Source organism: Lepisosteus oculatus, chromosome 2 (assembly GCF_040954835.1).
Source record: "Lepisosteus oculatus isolate fLepOcu1 chromosome 2, fLepOcu1.hap2, whole genome shotgun sequence".
Lineage (NCBI taxonomy): Eukaryota > Metazoa > Chordata > Actinopteri > Semionotiformes > Lepisosteidae > Lepisosteus > Lepisosteus oculatus.
Window position 1 is genome coordinate 17,142,219 of NC_090697.1, and position 21,281 is coordinate 17,163,499.

Genomic DNA, 21,281 nt, shown 5'->3' on the forward strand with positions numbered 1-21,281 from the left:
TGAAAGTGAGAACTAAATTTTATTTTGTAAGGACCTTATGGGCATCTTATAAATCAATACAAACATTCCACTCCTTATTCTGAAGTGAAGGCTACAGTAGATCTGCATTAATGAGGATTATATGGGCAAATTACAGCATATGTCATCAGTAGAAGTTTTTGCAGCTTGTATTCCAGTCAATGGTATTGATTTATATACACAGTAGCTCAGAAAGCATCTTTATGTATTTATTGCTGAATGTATATCACACTTCTTCTGTTAGGAGTGTGCTAACTGAGTGTGCTAAACACAACCCAAACCCTTACCTCAAAGATAAAAATGTTGCATGAGGGAGTATTTTATGACACTGTGAAGGAAGAATGTGTGTTCTCTGAAAAAAAAAACAGTTTTTAACATGCTTTTATTTTATTTTCAATGCATAAGAATTTTGCCAGCATGCTATAACCACACATGCATTTCTGAACTGTCATGATGTCTTAACGCACAAATAAAAAAAACCCTTCATCTCATAGCAGTGGTTGGAGCAGGTTCATGAACAAGCTAAAACTACAACTTCAGTGAACAATGACCTTTTGTTATTTTAATACTATTTGGCAAGGATGTCATATAAAGAAATGACTCTTGGGGTGAGGAATACAAATAATGTACATAATAGGCAGGGTTTTCTGTGAGGGCAGTGTGGCCAAATGCTAAACCCCGCTGAGGATGCTGTAAATGGATATGGGCCAGGCCTGCTCTTGAGAGGAGGACAGGGCAGCTTTAATCACAAATATCTGCGGGTGATGAGCAGAGAGCTAAGCAGCTGGGAGCACATCTCTGTGCTGACTGACAAGCCTGGCTGCTGATTTAGCATTTTGCTAAGTGCACACTAGCTAGGAAGCTGGACTGAGTGGCTCATGGTTATTGACAAGACAAAGATTTTTTTTTTAAAGTTCACATATTGGTAATTTTTAGTAGCTTTTAAGGCATCACTGATTCTTTGATAAAGAAAACAGGTTAGTCAGCACATTTCATGTAATAAGTGTCCAGACAAGAATACTATAATACGATGATGTTATTTTACTGGCTCTAGTGTGTTCCCATTTTCAACAGACAAAAAAGAAAGCAAGGCTAAAATTAAGCTCTTGGTCAACATATTGGTGTTTTTGGTACTTTGACAACAAAGCTTGAACATCTTTCTTCCTCTCTGAGTTAGTCGTATCATGCCTCTGTCAGTGAAAATGTCTCTGGATTCCTAAAGGTTTAATGGCGAAGTGTTTTACTGTGCTGCTTCCCTAGACTACTGTGTAACTGAAACAAAGGGTTTTGGTACTGAATGAAATGTAGTGTTAATTGTATTTATTCCTATCATAAAATCTGAAGACATAAATATGTACCCACAGACTCAAGAGTGGAAAATTCTTTGTATCTTATGTTGTATTTTTTAATATTTTAATTAAATTGAACATTAAAAGTTGATTACTCTTACTTTTATTGTCTTTTGCTGTGTTTCTAAGTTTCTATGGTTTGGTAGGTGGGAATCTAGGATCTTTAATTTAGGGGATTTATAATTTGGAAACTTTATTCTGGTGTTTATCTTGATGTGCTATTCCCCTTGCAAAAAAAAAAAACATAAAAAGTTGTAAACTAAAATGCGCTAAGTAATGTCCATTATCTTCTTATTGTGAGCACCAATTTGCACACAGTCTTTGATTATAATGGACTGTGTTGATTATTGACTGACATGGAATTATTGTGTCTATGTTTTTAGAAGAATCACAACATTTTCATTTGGAAACTAGTAATATTGAGGCAAATGAGTTTAAATGAGTTAAATGTTAATGCTAATTAATTAATATTAGCATTTTTAATTTACAGTGTGAAAACATTGCTTTAATTGAATCCCATTTTGACTGGGATTAATAACATTACTGAGCCACCAGGATCATCATGTGGCTTAAATACACACTTATTAGCTGGTGTTTGAGGTGCATTGTGGAAGGGCAAATCTGAGAGAGACAGAGAGAGACTCATGTCCGTCCTTGCCTTCCAGGAGAAAGACATTTCCATGGAAAGAGGTGACACAGCAGAATGAAACTTGAGAGAAACAGTGTCTGTCCCACCTGCCATTTGCACACATGTACAGTATGTGAACCAGGGGACGGCACAGCTGCCAAATCTACTGGGGTGGCTATTGGAATGCTCAAAGTAGGTGGAGAAGGGAAATTATGGCAAATAAAACCACACACACTTTTTTTTGCATGTTAATTTCTTTCTGCGTTCTCCTCAAGGGATTGAAAATTTGTGTTGGGTGATTCATTAAGTGATATTATAAAGCTCAGTACTAACAATTTTTAGAAGGGTTATATATGTTGTAATACAGACAATACAGTATATTCAGCTAACTTCACACGTGGCTTCACACTTTACTACTCTCCTGTCTTTTTACTCTGCTGTCACACCAGCAGTTGTTGGATCTTTCAGTGGGAGTCAACAGGTGCTATTTTAGGTTGGAGAATGAGGATTTATAGACTTTGAATCAAGACCTTGATCAAACTAAGACTGAGATGGAGCTAACCTGAGATGCAAGAATACGATAGTATTCTAGTATTGACTCTTCAATAGCTACAGACTTGTCCTTTCAATAGGTATTGAACAGCATTATAAAGAATAAAACTGGTAGACTGCAAAAAGGGTAGAGAAGAAGATTTGTATTCTACTTTTGATAATCAGTACTTAAACATTTCTGGCACCACACATAGGCCTAATCATAGGCCTAACAGGGATGTGGGTCCCTATTGTTTTTAAGTTGTTCTGATTATTTTCAGACTTTTATTTAGGTCCTCAGTTTGAGGGGCAAAAATACATTGTTTCTGTCTTTATAGAAATATTGTTTGAAATTACATTTTTTGTGGTTGTTGTTCTTCATATGAACATTGTTTTAAATTAGATTTTCTTTTTACAAACACTCTCTAACCAGCCTTCATCAAAAATCAAATCACTTAAGCTCAAAATGCAATATAGAATACTTTCTGCATGGCAGTGCCATTGTTAGTGACTCTTGCAGCAGCCAACAAAGACACAGTCATACTGTATTAGAGACCTTTGAATTGTTCCTGACCTGTGTAAACACAGATGGTGTTTGGGGGATGCAGGATTTCCTTGTAGATTACATCATGAATACTAACAGCAAGTAAATATTTCCAATATCCACCTGAGCATATTTTGACGCAGTTATACTATTTAGGTACAGCTGACCTCAAAGCTTTTCAGAGGATCCTTTCAGCTTTCAGTTGAGTTTGTACTGTATCTTATCTGTAGGTCACCTGTCACTTGGGAGTCCCTGACCAAACCAACTGGATTTTCACACCACCTAAACCTAAACCAATACACATCCCTTTGTGTCACCATCTGCCTTTCATGTTTGGCTTGTCAAGGGAGTAATTGGTCCCGTCTTTGTGGTTTTCTTCCTGTGAAACCAACACATGGTCCTCAGTAATATAAAAGCATAGAATGAAAAGGATATACTAAATATTTATTCTCTAACGTTTAACCAGCAGAGGATAACCACTGCTTATCAAGCTGTTGATAAAGGATAGCATTATTTTTTAAATCTTTTTTCATAGTCTGGCATGGTGAGTATTCTGAGTATTCCTCAGACAGCTGTAGGTCCCAGAATCTGAACTATCATACCAAGGTATTCTAGTGCACAGATGTTTGATATGCAACAACTGAGCAATATACTAATGCTCTATCAATGATTCCTTTATAGATGGGTAGGTACAGAGCAATATAGAGTATTTGTGCTTATATAATTGGACAGTATCACTGCTTTATTGGCTTTCTCTCATGTTACCGTTAGAGTTTGAAAGAGCATGGGTAGCATGCTGAGCAAAACTTGTCACTGGTCAATATTAATTTCGTGTTCTGTTATACCAGCATACCAATAGTACGTCTCAGAGTCTTTTACACTTCCTTTTCACTAGTGCATTTGATGCTTGCCTGTGCTTTTTATGTGAGGCATAAACATTTTAATAAGCATTTTAATACTAGGTCAAATGTCTAAATGTTCCATAAGGCCATTAGAGAAAAACTGCTTATGATTTTGTTATGTGGTGGTCTGAACAAGTGCAGAGCACCACTGCAGTTTTGAATCCATGTAGTTTCTCACCCTGGCCCTTTCCATTCCCGCTCAGCTTTTAATCAGCAGTATTTATTGATCAGTTCAATTGCTTGGATTCCAAAATGTCCTCATTTAAATGTATAACCTAAAACGCCAACATTCAGACTGTTATGAAGTCTCTCCTCTACACTCCCATGATGAGCAGTGTTTTCCTTCTGCCAAGTTTTGGTGACCTAGCAACCAAATGAGCTAGACAGTCTGAAAGGCCTCCTCTCCTTCGTAACCATTCCAATATTTCTATAATCTTTCTAAACTTTTTTCAAAAATATTTGTTATAAAACAAATTCTTATAGTTATAAAAACTATTTCTGACAGAAATAGGACCAATAAAGCACGGGGTATTCTCATAGGATACTATTTTAGATTTTTGTTACTTTCATTCATTATGGCTCTGCAGCAAAAAATTGTCCATGCTTTCCTTCGTCAAGGTCCTCACCTGTCATCCTCTCTAACTACCCTTTGTCACCTTTGACCTTTCTGTTCCAATCCCCCACAATTGCAGGCCTTTCAAGCTCCCAGTCCCCGAGCTCCTGACAACAGCTGTATCAACCTCAAGGGGACCAACTGGCACATGCAGAAAAGGACACACTGTTTAATGTCACAGCAATTAATGAATCAACCAGGCACGAGAGTAAATACGAGCTGTGTGCCTTACAGAGACCGCATTGTAATGTATTTCATAAAGAAATGTGTTTCATTTTTTTACCTTTACCTTATCAACTACCGATGTACATTTGATTCATAAATATAATACATGAACTTTTCTGTTTCTTTTAATGATCGTTATTTGTATAAAAACTCCCTTTGAAATATACCTGCTTGGAATGTAATTAATATTAATGTATTGATATAATATTTAATATATTTATGTTTGGGTCTGAAAGAAGCTTTTGTTCTGCTTCTATGTTGTAGTTATGATAATAAACTTCAGTTCTTCATAATGGACGTCTCTGTTGTATACAGTGTTCAATTTTACTTTTAATTTCTTTTAGTTAATAATACTGTAATAAAACTGTAAACTCAAACTGTATCACTCAAATTAAACTAATTCAGTGCTCTAAATTGTCATATGTCATTCAGCTTTCAGTATATTCATACATTCACTGAAGTAGCCACTTTATGACAAAAATAAAAATCAACAATTTCTCACTATATAAGTAATGTAAGGTTAAGAATGGAGATACATTAACATTTTATACACATTTATTCCTGGAGATCTTCATTAGAATGTTTTCAAAAGATGATAAAACTTGGAAATAGCAAGTATTGCAGAAATTAAATGAAAAATTAAAACAAAATAAGTTACCAGGTCCAGAATATACACTAATGTTGTTAAAGAGATAGATGATTCATAAACCAATTGTTTTTGGTCTGTAAAAACTGGAAAAAACTTAGTTTGAATGGAAGATTGGAAATGTGAAAACTATATGAAAAGTGGGAAAGAACTGAATCTGGTTATTATAGACTGGTTAGCTTTACCTGCGTATTTAGTAACTTTGGAGTCTTTCATTAAGGACAAATCTGAATAATATTTTATCATCGTAAATGAGACATTAAAAAGGGTCCCATAGAGGGAGAAACAACATAAAAAGGTTACAAGAAAGAAGAAACTATTCAGCCTGTTTCTATGTGTGCCCTTCACATGGATTAGTGCCGTGTCTGGTATCCATACTGCCTTTAACTAAAGAGTTATTGAAAATGAATGGATGGCAGTAACATATCCCTTGCATAATTCATCACAATTTCTATTCCCCCAAGACTTTTACAGTTTGATGATTTAATGCTTGCTTATAATATCTGGTGAATTGAGGTTCTCCCCAGGCAAGCTACAAAAAGGAACCAATACTTATTATGCTCCTAAGATTGCATATGTAGTTTATTTAAAAAGCCTTTGACAAGCTTCCCAAAGACTGGCTCACTCTGACACTGTGGGAGTTAATGTGGTACCATGCAGATGAATTCAAAACTCACCCAGTGTAGTGACACTTTGACAGGGACACAGAGTTTAACAGAAAGTGGGGAAACGTGTGCTGGGCAATTTAAGATGTGGAGTCTTGCATTCTAGGGCTCAGTGCTGGGACCACTACTGCTCATACATATAGAAGATATTGACTGAGGTATCAGCAACAAGTCAAATTACTGATACAAAGCTTTGGGGAATGGTCAACAGTCGGGATACAGATAGGGCTATATGATAACTTTTAGATAGATTGAGTTACATGGCAAGTTCATTGTGAATAAGAAGTTTTTTTTTCTTGTGTGTACAGTAAGTAAGGGTATGACATATAGTACTTAAACCAATGGAAGTACAGAACTGAAAAGACATGTTGGGAAAAGTGGAAAAGGACCCTAGGGATCATGGTACAATCATTACTCTCGGCATCTGCCAAAGCAGTAAATAAAAGCCATACAAAAGGTTTGAGTTGTGTGGTGGGATTGGATTTTATCTTTTGTATAACATGCTCGTGATCTGAACCCTGCTACCTGGCCTAACATCTGTGAAATCTAACAGCTTAGTTTAACAATCTAACTAGGAGCATCATCATTATTGCTATTAAATGTTGCTTATGCTGATCATTTTTTGTGTTATTGTTAACAATAATGTCTTTGTAATTATGCTAAAAATATTAGTAGACTGCTGATATTACAAATTTTGAGTGTGTAACGAAGGGAGAAAGGGGGGCGGAAGGCACTCCAACTGTCTTTTCAATCGAAGGATAAAGGCATATATTGAGTAGCCGTTGTGCCTGGTTATTGCTAGACTTGTTTGTACCTGGCTACAAGGGGAATCTAAAACTTTGAAAACTTTAATACTTTTTCTCTCTGTATCGTGTCTGAATGTCAGCTGAAATAAAGGCCTGAAGATCGCTTCACCTCTGTAGCCCAGTTCCCAGTTCTTCTCAATGGCTTCCTTACAAGGGTTAACCTCACCCATCCACCTTCAACATGACACCTAAAACACTTCATGCTGAAACTTCACAGGGTTTTAGTCAGAACACAATTGGAGTACTATGTGCTGTACAATGCTGCACACTCCTTTTCAACAGGGATCAAAACCCACTGTCCAGAGAAGACCAACAAGACTCATTAATGGGCTTTAGGAACTGATTTATAAGGACAACTTGATGGAACTTAATCATGCTACTTTTTCAGATTTTAAAGAAAGGTAATAAAGTAGATCCCAGTATTTATTTCAAGTTCATTGAGCAGAACATGGGGAAAAAAAGATACTTACACAGTAATATCCGTAGGTTTTACAAATTCGGGATTGCAGGGATTTCATAACCAGGGCACAGTTTGCAGGAAACAGCTGAGGACTGGTAGGAAGAATGGCTTATTCTCATCACTAGCTTTCAAGTCTCACTTCACTTCTATTCTAAAATAGCACTGAAGTGATAACAACATAGGGAGGGTGTATCCACTATGTGTGTGTGCACTTTGAATGGATCGTTGCATCCAGAAAAGAACAGAAAGATCTATTGAATGAATCTGTATGGAACATGTCATAAGGCTCCAAACACAGAAGGAACTTGAAAGATGAACCTTTAAAAAAACACTTTCCACTCAATTTACTATAGAGAAATTATAGAACAATATAGGGGAGGTTAATCTGTTTTACTTATGAAGACACCAGGGCAAGCCACTCTGTTGCAAAAAATGTCAGATTGTGATCAATACCTAAAGAGAACTTTATAGAGACACCTTGTGCCTCTTAATTGATAGCTTAGCTTCTAAGATTGAACAGATCAAGCTTGACTTTTGAGTACAATAGACATAAATGGAGCTGTGGGTATAAATGGCAAAGCTTAAAATACAAATATTCTCAATTGAAAATATTCTCTCAATAGAATGTTTTCAAGGAGAACTGTAGATGTAATTATTTAGCATTGATTTTGACTACAAATTTTCATTTTTAACTTCATATATACACAATTCAGTTTAATTAACATTGCCTTTTTGTAGTAAGTGGGTTTTTTTGCACTCTGAAAATTTGCCATCCAACAGGCTTCGGAAACAGCTGTTCATTTAGCGTACAGCCTAGGCTGTATTTTAAAAAGCTGGTCAGAGACATTAGGACACTCGTTGCTAATGTTTTGAAAAGACAAAGTATCAAATGAAACATTGTATGTTCATTTAAAAAAAAAACGTTAAAGCTGGTAGTCAGCTCCACAGAGGTAAAAAAAATGTATAGACTGAAAAGTTAAGAACATGCTGTATGCAGTAAGCTGCATGGAAGATCTATTTACTTTAAGAGACATAAAGGCTTTTCACATGGTGTGCTCTGCAATCCGGGGCTGGAGTCTCAGAGAGGCTGGATGGGACCAGGTGTCGGTGCCAACCCAGTCCTGTGGTGTATAGTTACGGGGGAGGGCAGCAGCTGCCACTCTTGAGGGAGCCCCACATTGGTGCTCTGAGTGTGGCCTTGTGGGAATGACCCTTCCAAAATGCTGCTTGGGAGAACAGTGGACCAAAGAACAAATTAGCGTGACAGGAGAGAACAAAGCCATTAGCTGAGATAACTCTCTTCGGAAGCCTGTGCTCATTGTGGAGTTAAAAATAACTCATTTCAACCTGCTAGTTGAAGCCTTCCTTGACTATTGCACCCATCAGGGGTCGGACATTGCCCCTCCAAAAATACAGCACCACGATTAGAGTTTGGCTGCAGTTCTGCTGTGATGTGACCTTGTCGCATTGTAAGAGTAATATCTGCTGCAGAAGCATTGCACTTTAATTAAGGGCAACAAAATAGTGAAAGTCGTCTGTAGGTTAAAGCACTGCATTACCGTCTCACTATTTGAAATTATAGAGCAGTAACTGTCATAAGAAGGGAAAAAGCTCTTGTGCTTAATTAAGAAATGAATGTTGTGTATGTGTAAGGTGCAGGCTAACAAAACCAAGTTCTAAATCTTGATACATCTTTTATCTTCACAACAAACTGAACTCAATTAACCTGTACCTGCATTACAGCTAGGAGTTAAAAGACTTTATTTCACTGACAGAGCAACACATTTATGCTGTATATACTGGTGTTCAGGGAGTAGGTAGGTCAGACATTGGAAAAAATACAGTCATCAGCTTCCAATGCATCTCTTAACCAAAAGGTTCAGAAGGCACCTTCACTTTCTGAGCCCTGGATACTCTTATGGGTGTATCTGTTACACATGAGCATTTGATAAAATTGTCACGTCAGGCACTGACACATCAAGAGCTCAAAAATGAAACAGACCCTATGAAACATTACCCACTGATAAGCCTATGCTATTACCTCATCAGTTTACTATGAAGTATTTTCCATGCTGTCCATGCTAAAAACAATTTGCTGTCAACAACGTTTTCTTATGGAGCACTTTAATTTCATCTTTAATTAATCTTTAATCAGTGAACCAGTAAACAATTAATGTAAAATAATTATTGGTAAATTGCATTCATTTGACCATCTTTTTTGTCAAAGTGACAATACAAACTACGTAATGCTGCAAAACAATAGTAGAACTTTCAGTTTTTTTCAGCAACTTTTAAAATATATTTTTTGACAGATTGGCACCACATCCAAACTTTTGATGTTTTCTCATGTTTTGCAATACTGCAAAATATTTATTAATATTGCCCAGCAAAGATCACATTTGACCAAAAGTACAACAATACTGTAGCAACATCATTGCCATGGTAAAACAATAGATTTTATAAATAACCTCCATCTTTTTTTAGACAGCTTTATGATGCAGCTTCTAGCATTTGAAGCTTTTAGCATCATCATAAGGAAGTTGGGCTAATTGAAGCACAATGGAATATTAACTTAAGTTAAAGACGTATTGGATCTGTGAAAGGAGGAGCTAGTATCTTGTGCAATGACATTAAGCGTAGTATTCCCTTCTGAAACAATTTAGATCACAGGCCAAACACATGGCAGCTGTGGCAGGACTGCTGCCAGTTGTTATCATATTATCCTCTATGTAGAGGGCAATGTCAAAACAATGTAGTGATCGGAACTCTTAAGAAAGGTCAAATGTTACTGAGGAAAGAGACCGATGGGAAGATTGGGCCTTCGTTAGTACAAAACCTGTGCAGAAGTGTTTTAATTTAGTTCAGAGCTGAGGTGTAATGAAGATCAACAGACACTAGGGGCCTGTAGGACAGGAGCTCTACACATCCATCCCTGTTGTAAAGGGATTTAAACTGTAATATAATCTAGAACACAAAGGAGAGCATACCAAGATTCATTTGTAATACAAATACTATATATACTGCAATTTCCCTCACGGGATCAATAAAGAATCTATCTATCTATACAGTAGGATCCTGATTATTACTATATATGTTTATTTCAATTGCTTTCCACATATAGCTAGTGTGGCCTCATAATTAATAAAATAATTCAATTTAGTATGTTTCCCACAAAAAGCCAGATTAAATTATATTTGACCAGTAAGCCACTGATTTAAAAGTACATTTAGCCCTGCAATGGACTGGCATCCCATTCAGGGTGTACCCTGTCTTGAGCCCATGCTTGCTGGAATAGACACAACCCTGTACTGCATGAAGCAGTTAGAAAATGGATGGATTCAAACTACGTTTACTGGAAACTGATAATTCTTGATTACAAATAGACCCAAGTCCTGAATAAATTAACAGTGAGAACATAAAGGGAGTTTAACTCTTTTATCAAATAATGTTGTTTTCGTAAAAGATGGCAAAACTATAAAAAAATAGAACTACCGTTTATAATAATTGCAGTAGACTTTCTCTGCACATTTTCAGACATTATACAAATTGCAAGACATAGACTTAGACTAGGATGGTAAGTCTTATATCTAGCCATGAGGATCTAGCGATGAGCCATGAGGATCTTGTGTTTATGAGGCAGCTTTGTAAAGTTACCTCCTGGCGGCTGGACACATGAGACAGGATAGGATTGTTGTCCTGAAACTGAACTAAATTAATGTATAAATGAAGGGCTGATCTTAAAAAAAATGGATAATGCTGCTTAATTGTCATATTGGGCCTGACACATGTCTTCTACGAATGTGAGAGAACAAAAAGAATTAAGAAAAAGAAATGTCTATTCTTCTTCGTCATTTGACGTTATCCATTTTTAAGTGCCGCAGTTTGTCTCAATTAAAGTATGATCCTAATTTGCTTTGACTAATAATCTGATATATTTTACTGTAAAGTAATAATACTCAGCTGATGAGTTATATAATAAACAGGGTGTGTAAATTAGAACATGATGATAATATAAAAGGCTGGCATAGTGGAGCAGCAGGAAGCGTTGTTAGCCCTTGTAGCTCTGCGACCCTGGGTCCTTTACTTGTCAGGATAGGCCCTGGGTTCCCCGCAACCCTGAATTGGAAGAAGTGTTAAGAAAATGGATGGATGGAAGATAATGTAAAAGGCAGCTTTAAAATAAGGATGTCTTCAGATAAGGGATACATTCAAATAAAATTGAAAAAAAAAGTATTCAAGACTAATATATTACCAAGCATCACACAGTACTTAAGTTTGAAATTCATTTTATGAAGGATTAGTGTTTAAATATATTTTGGGGAAATCTTAAAATCCTCTTTTGTTTTAAAGTGTTACACTCCTGCACTAGAAACTTAAACTATATTTTTTTCTGTTTAAAAGATTTTAACAAATTTTAGGGGACTTGTGTCCTTTTCAATTGCAATTGATCAAAACCCGCAAGTCTTACATTACAGAACTAATAGTTGTTCACATCTTGGGCTTTCCTTAAATCCCATGCAAGAGGCATGTTTAAGGTAAAGTGAAAGATGAAGTTAAGAACTAGAATGAGAATACATGACTTATAGGTAGTTACTGATTTAACCAGTGCTTAGCTACTCACTGTATACCTCCCACAGGGAGCATTTTGTGCACTGCACATACACATACTGTTGACTTAATTTAGCAGCACCAAAACTTTAATACTGTATGTGTCTTGAAAGTCCACTTTACAGAATAGACTATATAAAAGAGATGTTATTTTTGTGTTCAGTAGTTCAGAGGTTTTACTGAAACATCCGAAATAGCTGCAGCATCAGATTTCAATATAAGCCAGCCTTAGTATCAAGCTTTCTGTGAATGAGGCTCTCATTCCTGTTGCAGGCTGATTATAGAGCACAGGTGCTGACCTTAGATGCTACTGAGATGCACACTTCTATGTTTACAGAGGAGAAAATTCTGTTGTGCTCTCCTGTTTCTCTCGAAGGGCAGCAGTGAGCTTCACAGTGAAAGCAGAGAGAAATGAAGTATGACTGAGCTGGAAAAATAGAGGGTAACAAATCTATCATAAGCATAATCCTTGATGGGATAAGTAAGCAATGACAAAAATGGCCTGAGAGACATAACTCAACACTTAACTGATATCCTACTGTAGGTTATCATTCTCAAAGCAAGCTAAGTATAGTAGAGTTAAATGCGAAACATTGCATTTTCATTATTCAGGATTTTAATTTTTTTTTTTCCGCTGAAATTATAGATGTAATGTTTTTAAAGTTCAAATCACCCATAAGATTTTTTCTATCTTTAAGCACGAGTACCTTATAAATAGAATATTGCACAAAATGCACATGACCATTCCATTCTTCATGCATAATGTTGCATGAGGGGAAATAAATCCTGAAATATACAGTTGCTGGTTCGAGCTCCAGCCAAAATCTTCAGCCTGAAAAATTCCACATTATGTCAGCAGTTTGTTTTATTTGTACATTTTGTTTAGGAAATTATCAGCCTCATCTAATTTGGTTTCCTACGGTATTTCTTATTTTCTGATTGTGCACCTACCATTCTTTCTGTATCTACTGATCGTGGCCTTCAGCTCTAATGAAAAAAGGTGTTAAAGTTGCATAATAACAATGCACTTGTGATGGCACATCTGGATTTCATCGACACTTTTACAAGAGTCCAAACACTGCTTACAAGAAAAAAAGGGATGTTTGTAGTGTTCTTCCATACAATACTTTCAGGGAGGCAAAAAGCTTATTGAAGATCTGTTTTTAAATGCTATTAATGCTTTTAAACTCATGTCTAAAGTAAATCTTAATTGCTTGCACAGCAATGTCAAAACAACAGCTCTGCAAACTGGCATGCTGGTTACAGCAGTTCCCTAACCTGAGCTCATTAGAATGCAGTGACAGAAGCGTAGGAAAGAAGAGTGCAAACAGCATCTGGGAGATGACAAGGAATGTGTCGACAGCAATAGGCTGCAATTCATAACAAAGGTGAGAAAATCCTCAGGGCATTTTATAGGGAGTGTTTGGAGAAAAGACATTAGCAGCATACTGACAGCAAATAAAGTGTTCTACAACATGTTCTTTTACGACAATTAACAGATGATTCAATAGTTTATGGTGATATATGGTGTTTAGTTCTCTTGCTTTTCTCATTACATCAGAAATGAATCAAATGCTTTTGCAGTGGGACTCTTGGTCCCATTTCTATGTGCACATTACGTAGCAGTGAATCATAATATCGAACATGTAATATGTAGCCTTACATAGAGTTTATATAAATAGATAAAATGCTAAATATAGCATAAATTATTTAAATCACAGTATTTTAATTTATGATTTGACGTTATTCCAGATGTGTGTTCACACAATAGTTCTTTCCATTTAAAAATTCATTCATGCAGTTAAGTTTGAAAGAGTTAAACACTCTCTTCATAGCTTCCAGTTATCTGATATGTTAAACAGCAACATTTCCAACCCATGAATGCTATGATGTCACATGCGTAAACTATTTTAAACCTGCTGGATCATCTACCCCTAAGTACTGTAAATATAGATCTGGGCACTTGAAGCCCAAGTGTGCACTTACTGCCCCATCATCTTTTTTATAAGGTTTGTGTCAATTCAGGGGTTGATCAGAGAAATGCATTAGCATTGGGTTTAGTCTGCATCACAAAAACACTAGAGAATCAGTGGTTATTGTATCATTTTGATTACAAAATGATGTAAAAAAGAAACAATACTAAGTTCTACATATTCTAAGAACAAATATATGAAACATTAACAAAATTACAGATCACATAATTGTGGCAATGCTACAGCATGAAATATAACACATTGCCTTAGTTAAAACATTACAATGATAGTATTCATTGAGACACACAGCTCTGACAGCATTGACTCACAGACCTGATCAGCCTCTGGACAGATTGCTGTGACATGTTCTGTCCCTCATCCTCCGCATCTGTAGCCAGCTGGATGGGTTCGACCAGTACCCAGTGGCTTTAACAAAACATGACGTTTTTCATCGGGTCAGTCGAACAAGCATTCATTGGTGAATACAACATCTCTTCCTTCCACCACCTCAGATATTTTCTGGCCCACAGAATTTTGTCTCTTATCTCTCAATATTGCCCCTAGATGGCTTCTAAACATGTAGACAATTTTATGCAGACAGCATAATTGATTGATATAGGCCAATGGGAAATTTGGCCAGGAGGTCTCCCATCCAGGTATTGACCAGGCTTACACTTCTTAGCTTCAGGGGGTTGTTAGTTGTGGGTTGCAGAGTGATGCAGATGCAGATCATTTATATGCAGACAGCAAGTCACAGTCGTAGAGGTAAGAAGGGTGATTTCTTCTTAGAAATTCTCATGCTCTAGATACTAATATAATTATGTAGATCAGATCTATCAGATCTATGCGTCTTGGATCAATGAGGTTACCCTGTGCTTACCAGGATGTGGCCTGCCTCTAACAGCAGGTTTCCTGGTTTCTCTGGCCTAGTCTGATGATTATGGATGCAGACGATCTTATTCTCTGGACAATTTCTTTCATGGTCAGGCTGCTGTCAGTCATGCCAAGAGCAACCTGGTGGCCTTCTTTACTCAGGGAGAAATTGGATATATATTTTCTTGTTCTTGCATTAATAAAAATCAAATATTTTTCAAGAGCTACTTGAAAAAGCTGTTTCAAAGTCCGGCAGATAAATTAAATCTTACGACTTGAGGTCAGTATCTAGTTATCTTAAGTAACAAGACTGCAATCAATAAACCTTGTGAAAAGTTTAAATAACATAATTTGTCCAATGAGCTATTGATGTAAATTTGTTCATAAAGTTTTCAATTAATTTCAATTAATTATTTTCAATTAATTTTCATACTAATACAGCCAGATTCAATAAGATCACTTTCCTTGTGGTAAATCTCAACATTCTTTCTATCTTTTTAAAAAACCTCACCTAAAATGACTTCACATTTTTTACTGAAGACCAAAAGGAATAAAAACATGAAAAAGGAAAAATTGTAGGAAAAAAATAAATATATAAAACTGATGAACAGGCCAGAATCAGACCCCTGATGGACTGTTCAGCTGTGCTCACTAAACCATTTTCCAGTGCAGTGGCCTAATAAAAAAGGAGGCCAAGCCTTCCACAGTTGTTTCCATGAACCTTTTAAAAAAAGGAGCCATTGACATTCTATATAATATAGAGCAGTGGGTATAGGATGTCTCAAGTGGAGTGTGAACAGCTGAGAGGTGTGATTTCACAGGCCTGGGCTCCCTGTCACGACACTGATTGGGGTGGACAGGAGGTACAGGAGAGGCCCAGGCTTCTAAAGGACACTGACAGGTGGGAGGCCGCTTTGGAGGGGGTGAGGGGGGATTGAAAAGGCAGGCCAGCATGGCCTTCTCTGGACACAATCCAGGAGCTGGCCAGAGATGAGGATGGTACTGGGGAAGATAGCAGAAAATGACGGAGAGAGAGGTAGAGAATGTGACGGAACATGGACATTATGATTGAAGAACATTAAAACCAGAAAACATCCTGATCTTCTGAAGATAAGGTACCGCTTTCGAAGAGTGTTTTGCCCATCAATTCACGTCATGTTTGGCTGCTAAAGTGCTTTACCATTTAAGAGAGATATATACTTGATATACATCTCAAAATAATAATGCTTGAGGAATAACCTAAGGAAATGTTACCAAAGTCTGCTCCGTTTAATTATTTGACCAAATTTGTTCTTTCAATGTAAACATGAAACTTTAATACAAACATGCTTGAAATAGGTTTTCTAGTGTTAAAACATTTAATTACGGACTGGAAGCACAGGAAGAGATTTGCATTGAATCTAAGTTACAAAATTCTAAAACTGAATCTACCAGCCTAATTAGAAACATGGTATATATTTTTTAATTTAACCTAGATGATTTTTGTAATACTTTTAATGAAACATTAGTCTCTTTACTCTGTTATACCAGATTTATACTTAACGGGTCAATTTCCAAATTAAAAATATAGTTTACTTCACAAAGAGTAATAGTAATCAATGTCCCAAAGTTTGTGACATGTAATTTCTGACAAATTATTAGCAATCATTGAAAAAGAAAGTATTAAGAAACTCCAAAATAATAGTTCCAAATAATTATGAATATATATATATACAGTAAATTAGCATGGCATTTGTTTAATTTATCAAACAGACATGGTAAAAATAAATCTGTACTGTTCAATCAGAAATATTACTTTAATCTAAATGGAAATGTTTTGTGTTTTCTCTGGGAAGTTAAAATATAAACTGTGCCATCTGTCTTTGCCTCAATATTCACACTTTAAGAGTAATGCAGGATTTCACACCCATCCAGGAGGGTAAGGAGACAGTAAATCAAGGGACAAATGCACTGAGCTTCCCAGAGGAAGGAAACCAAAATCGAGTAGCAAACAAACACTAAGAAACAAAGCTGCCCGATCTGAGCTCACAGACCTAGATCTGTAGATTAAATTACATGTAATACTGTTCCTAAATAAATAGTCAAACTAGCGTGAAAGAATTGAGATGTGACTGTTACTCAGAGACAGATTGATATTCTAAAGTTACATGTAAAGTATTATATTAACACAATATTTAAGATATCTCACCAAATTTGTAAATAATGTAGATATCATATACACTTTTATACAATTGTAGCTTATTGAAGCTAACTGCCAGGTAGCCATGTGATAGCCATGTGATAGAGCCGTTGATAGATTTCTTTTCTGTACACCTAAGCTACACAGAGTAAATCTGGTACTGCAAGCCTCCCTGGTCTAATTCTCCAGCCCAAAGAAGGTGACACTATGAAGACTTATGAAGACTGTGGATGGCAAATCTGATGCTTGGAGAAGAAAGGAAACCTGAACAGCATTTCATGTAAAGGTAATATTCAGCTGTCCAGCACCCTTCCTCAACATGCTCCTGGTCAAAACTTATTTCAGCATAAAGACGAACAGAAAAGAAGCATTTATTATATTGAATAACTAGAGAGATGTTCTGAAATAATTTTATTCACGTTTTGTACCCCAAATTACAGCTATGTATATGTGTCAAAGAACTACCACATACACATAACAAGGCAGTCAGATAATGCTAGCCATGCACTACAATGTGTGTATAGGTTAATATGAGGAGCACCAAATCACAGAAATCTTTCAAACATATTGTTTTAATTCTGGATGGGACTGTGGAAAGCTATATAGTGCTGCAGCCTCACAGCTCCTGGGGCACCATCTGTGTGAAGCGTCTGTGCTCCAATCTCCTGCCACCTTTCAAAGGCTAGCTGGCTCAGTTATTATTGTCTCTAACTTGTCTCTGCTGTGCCAGGGACTGGCACATCTTCCCAGGAGTGCCCTGTGGTTCTAGGAAATATTTTTTGCCATGACCCTTAACAACAGCCTCCCAATACAGGGTGGATTTTTTTTTTACTCTGTCTTTCCTTAACACTTCATAAAAACAATTTGAAAATCCTCATGTTGCTTTTTCTGACACACCTCCAGAGCAGCTTTTGTTGCTGTTGTTGTTTTAGCTATCTGGTTTAAAACACACATTAACAAGTATTTCAGCAGGTACAATACTCTCCTTTGCTTGGCCATAATTACACCATATGAGACAATATACCAGTGATGCCGTTCACCATTATTTTACTGAAAAGATAACTTCTAAAACTGATACAGGGACCGTACTGTAGGTTTCTCAGTCATGTTTCAGACTTCATGTTGTCCATCTTTTATCAATTCCAAAAACAATATTCTGTCATGCAATGAACCAATAGATACTACATTTTTTGTAATTAGAAGCTTCTTCCCTATGACTACAGCGTTGCGTGTTACCTTCACAGAATAGTACATTGGATACTATTAGTATAATTTAGAAGGGAAAAAAGATGTGGTGTTTACTTCATTGTAATTCACTCTAATATTTCAGATTTGTGGAGATTATTGACATTGTCTAAGAGAGAAATAATAGTATAAAAATGCTTGTGCTTGTCTTCTAAAGTAGATGGTAAATGTATCAGCTTAATTGTAGTTTGGGCTTCCCCAGAGCCCGAAGAGCTGCAAAAAAAGAGTGCATTGTAACCTGAAGCTACTGTATATTTCCAGTTGTTCTCTCTGCAGTCTTAATATCTATGCTCCCAGAGACAACATGCTTCCTTATATCCCCATATGAGTAAGTCAGTTATGGAATGTAAGGAAGTGTGTGGTTTCAGGGTGATTGGTCTTCACTATGCAAAGTTATCGTCCATCATACTTGTATGTAAATCTTCCAGATACAGCACACATGTGAAACAGTACATTATATATCTTTTCTAAAGAAAACAAGTTTTGGGGGTTCGTGGTAGATTGTTTTATAAACATTAGCAAACTAAATCTGCAATCTTGCAATAAAACTACAGAACTAGAAGAGCAATCATCAGCATAAACATAATACTGTTATACTTTTCTGTGAATCATATTTCTATAAATTTGCATGAATAAACTCAATATAGATAGAAACATTGCTGATTTTAAGTGAAACATGCACCTACTGTGATCTGCAAAGAGAGTGCTCATCACATCATCACATCAAGAGAGTGATAGTTCAAATAAAAGTTCACATAATAGTTCACATAAAATCATTGAGTGACATTTAATTATCTTAAATTATCTAACAAAATCCTGCAAAAACTGATACCAATGGTTTCCTTATATCAATGAATTAACTTCCTAGATTCTTAAATGAACAGCTTGTTAAATGATGCCTGCCTGAACCTCTATTGTTAAAAGAGATACAGTACACTCAGTGCTCTGTGTCCGTAGGTTAAAATGTGTGACATTGCCTGACTCTCATGAGATATAACATACAAGTTATCCCAGAGCCCTTGAAAATCATGAAAAAATGTGGATTTGTGTGGTTATTCACACTCCCGAGATGAATTGGTGGCATTTACACTGAAAGCATGGGGGATACTGGCTGCTCAGCAAGCTCACAGCTGGAGCCAAGCAGCTTTATCATGTGGTAGTCAAGGCCCAACTGACAGGACACAGGTGTTGCCCATTATAGCTCTGGGAAGGCTTAGCAAGAGAGATAGGAGGCAGGTGTGTGTAGAGCTGGCAGACCACCTCCCAAGGAAAGTAACTCCAGAGAAGCAGGAGTCTAATCTGCCACTGAAAATTAAACCCTGGGATACAGTTTCAGTCCTCAGTGTTTGACTTGTCACAAGTGTGTCAGTGTTAATGTCTGGGTATGAAGTGTCATCTATACTCGATGGTCCACATCCAAATGCACAACAACATACCACTCCCTGCCCAGGACTGAACAAATTAGCATGACGAGATAAGCACTTAGAGCATATTACCTCAGCCAAGGCCCCCATCCACCCAGAAAGAAACATCTCTTCTTCTACCTATCTTCTTTTTAGTTTGCTCCATCTTGAATCTCAAATGACTTATGTTTTTGCACTGAAAAGTTACCTACAGTAGGCATGCATTTTCTCTTCTACAGAATAATTGACACTATTGTAGATAAATTAGAAAAAAAAACTAAAAATGGCCTGAATATAAAATTCAGCATTCTATTTTTCTTAATTTCAATCTTAATCTTCTGTTACAGGTAAGAGCTGGTTTATCGTTTTACAACCAGAGAAAGAAGCCTCAACAGACCTCCCCCACCCCACTCTCCCCCACCCCCTCAGGACTGAAGGAACACGTCTTGCTGTGGCTGGTCAAACGGAACCAAGTCAGGCGTTTCAGTGAGGTTTGGTCCCCTTCAACCAGCTACTGCGCCGTGAACTGAGCCAGCAGGAGACTCTGGAGAGCAACACAGAACTCTGAAATACAAGTGACAGCTGATGTATTAGTGTCCTTAAATAATGCAACAGTATGTTTTTTTCCCCCCATACACAGTCTTAATGAGGCTCTAGAAAAGATTTTTGGCTCAGGGCTCCCTTTGCTATCTCAGTGGGATTTTTTTTCCCTGGCTACATAATTCTGGACAAGGGACCAAACCACCTAGGATATGGCCACTCATGAAAGCTCACTGGGTCATAAAACATCACTATGAAGGCGAGAATGATGAAGAGACAGGACAAGGAACCACTCTGGTAGGTTTTGTTTCTGAAATCATATCCAAGATCAATGTCATCAGTGAGAATAGCCCTTACACCAGCTCTTCCAGCGAGACAGGGAGTATTGTCCTGCTAGAACAGTTTCAGTTCAGCCTCACTCCCACTATTCTGTGGTGACATCTGGTCTTCAAGCTCCTGTCTGCACATGAGGGGAAGGGATGAACAGTCATACTCATCTAACCCCCCCATCTGTTAGAGACTCCATGTTTAGACTCCAAACCCCACTGTGTTCAGGCCCCACCAGTCACATTACCCAAGCTTGAAGGCTTAAACATGCATCCAGGCCAGAACTAAGACTGCACCTGCAGTGAGATTGAGTCATGCCAGTCTAAAAGTCAAATTTTCTTCTAGGCCAGTGTAGTCTTACAACTGAAGATTTCTCTGAAGGCATTTTTACTTCTAGTTGTTCATGAATCCATAATCATTTGTCTTGCTGTACATTTTTTTTAAAATAAAGATAAACTGTTTAACAGTCACTCAAATGTGAACCAAGTGCTTTTCTTTAGTCATTGCTCTCCAATTTCTAGGTTCCCACTTGTACATAAAATGTGAACAAAGCAGACACTTGCAGAGCTAGCATGCAGCAGAATCACAGAAGACATGCATGAAGTACACCAGAGGTTAAGGCAACAGATTGAGTTGCAATACTGGTCTAATATCCCAGGATACACTGGCGTTCGCATTGGAGGGGTGAGGAATTAAATCCATACCAACCCAAAAAAGCTCCACAATAAAAGTGTTGCCAAGTAACA

The 21,281-nt window shown here is 36.9% G+C and overlaps 1 long non-coding RNA gene across 1 annotated transcript; it reads left to right on the top strand.

Moving 5' to 3' along the window:
• The first annotated feature begins 15,767 nt into the window (after positions 1-15,767).
• Positions 15,768-21,005, top strand: LOC107078014 (uncharacterized). Its single transcript, XR_001478990.2, has 3 exons — positions 15,768-15,956; positions 17,160-17,306; positions 20,016-21,005. It is a non-coding gene; the product is annotated as an uncharacterized lncRNA (long non-coding RNA).
• Positions 21,006-21,281: the final 276 nt, after the last annotated feature.